This window comes from Capsicum annuum, chromosome 3, assembly GCF_002878395.1.
Source record: "Capsicum annuum cultivar UCD-10X-F1 chromosome 3, UCD10Xv1.1, whole genome shotgun sequence".
Lineage (NCBI taxonomy): Eukaryota > Viridiplantae > Streptophyta > Magnoliopsida > Solanales > Solanaceae > Capsicum > Capsicum annuum.
In genome coordinates this window covers 242,426,598-242,429,303 of record NC_061113.1, presented here as the reverse complement: position 1 = coordinate 242,429,303, position 2,706 = coordinate 242,426,598, and positions in this window count along the sequence as shown.

Here is a 2,706-nt window from a genome sequence, read left to right as displayed (position 1 = left end):
AATTTTTAATCCCATGAGATTTTTGAGATAACCCCACGTACCTCTATATGCGAATATGATAGGTGCTTCTTGAAGCCTACATTGCGGGGATTCAAAATCTTCAATTTGTTTTGAGAACCCATGGATGAATCTTGAGTTATTGGGGTTTTTATTTTGAAACCCTAAGGGGTGTTCTTGAGAGAAAATTTGAGAAAAGGATTATATTTTGATGAATTGGGGGCTAAATCTAGTCTCATAGACGAAATTTGGGTGAGGATAAATGACTAAAATGCCCCTAAGAAAACAAACAAATTTGAAACTGTACCTCAGTTGACAAGCTAACAGGCTGAAGTAAAACGGATATAACTCCTTACTTAGATGTTGGATTTGGATGAAACCAGTTGCATTGGAAATAAGACTCAAAGATCTTTCATTTGATAGGTAGAAGATCTCTCAGTTCATTATATTCATAGAATTAGGATCGTTTGAAGTTGACCATGAAATGCTGAAAACGGGGTAATAGGCTATGCGTTTTGCTACTGTTTTGAAATCCAAACGCAGCCTTATGCATTCCAAAAAATTCCAAAATTTATCCGAGATGTACTATGAGCTTGCCTGATTGTAACGCAACCTGAAAATAAAAAAATGAAAGTCGGGAAGGTTGAAAAGTTGTATCCTGAAGATTGCCAGCTAAAATGACTCTAAGTCCTCATTACACTTAGAAAAATATTCTAGTTGTTAGCCCCTCAAACATAACACTAAAAATGAAATCGACGCAAGAATTTTACGGGGCATTACATAGGAGTGTTTACCACATGTATGTTAATAAAGAATAATTCAGTTCGGGTCTATATACGTAGGAACGATGGTCTAAACTCTAGTCCAAAAATACGGGGTGTTACATATCATTTCTAGTACATCAAACCAAACAACGTATAAGAAATAATGCGGAACAATGCCGACATATAGGAAATAATGCCACAAAATCCAGATATTCCAAATCATTTTCTCCACTAATGCAAAATATAGAAGTGATTGATAAAAGTCTAGACTCAGGCGGGTACATTCAATCCTATCTCCAAACATCAATGTGAGATTACAGAAAAGATTTGTATTTTTATAAGTGAAGCACAAAATCGTACAAGTACTTCCTTCGAGTTTAGTTAGGATTGCCCTAAATAAAAGCCCTGCTTAGATAACATTCTCTTTGATCGGAGGATCTATCAAAAATCGCCGTTCTACCCCTTCCTACCTTCCCCAAGTATGTTGTTGTTGCCTAAATGCAAGAAGACAAACATCGAAAAAAACATTGCAATTTTAACAACAAACCTAGTCTAAACTTCAAAGGAAAAAGAAGAAAGTTACCACCTTTAACGAAAATGAAATAAATCAATTTACTTTGACAAATTTTATGACAAGGTTACCTTTAACCATTAACGTTACCCTGTCCACTGCTCCCTCCGCTGGCATTGGTATTATCCTTAGCAGCCAACCAACTGCTAATGTCTCCTGTTCTGTCCACTAGCATTGATATTATCCGCAGCAGCCTGCCACTATTCACTGCTTCCTCCGCTAGCATGGATATTGTCCTCAGCAGCCTGCAATTGTCCACTGCTCTTTCTGCTAGCATTGATATTTCCCTCAGCAGCCTGCCACACCTGAGGCTGGATGTAGACATATGAAAAAAACCTGAGAGATAACAGTCCTTCGAATCATCACCTCTTATGGAGTAGTCTGCCCATGGGTAGATAGAAGTTCTGAACACCACTTGTCGCAGTCCTTCTAATCATCACCTCAGTTGGAAAAATCCATCAAATCGGTGATAGAAGTTCTAACACCACTTGACATGGAGCCAAGCATGCTGGGCCCAAAACCAGAACCCACTTCCTTGATCTCATCCTTAAGAACAATGTCAACCAGGAAATAAAAAATTTCAATCTGCTAAATGGCCTTGGTGATATCCTTCTTCAGCAACATCCGTCTTTCGTTCTCCTTCGCGCTCAAAATTAATTTTTTGCACGTGCATTGCACGTGTATGCCAGTCATTCAATATTTAATTTTAACAACTGGATTTAAAAGTCAGATTGATATTAGATCGTATCTGTTTTATTTTACATTTTATTTTATAAAACAAGAGTGTAGAAGGTACTTTTGTAAAACAAATACTATAAAAACTATACAAGACATACCATTTCTAGTATATCACCAAACAACGTATTAAAAATAATGCGAAATAATGCAAACATACAGGAAATAATGCCACAAAATCCAGATATGCCAAATCATTTTCTCCGCTGATGCAAAATATAGAAGTGATTGATAAAAGTCTAAACTCAGGCCTAAACATCCAATCCTATCTCCATACATCAATGTGAGATTGCAGAAAAGTTTTGTGTTTTTATAAGGGAAGCACAAAATCGTACAAGTACTTCATTTGAATTTAGTTACGATTGCCCTAAATACAAACGCTGCTTAGATAACATTCTCTTTAAGCAGAGGATCTATAAAAAATCGACGTTCTACCCCTTCCTACCTTCCCCAGGTACGTTGTTGTTTCCTAAATGCAAGAAAACAAACATAGAAAAAGCGAAGATATTTGTAGCTACCACCTGATAGAATGAAATTAAAACAAAGAACAAATATTGTAATTTTAACAACAAAACTAGTCTAAAATTCAAAGGAAAAAGAAGAAAGTTACCACCTTTAACGAAAATGAAATAAAGCAAT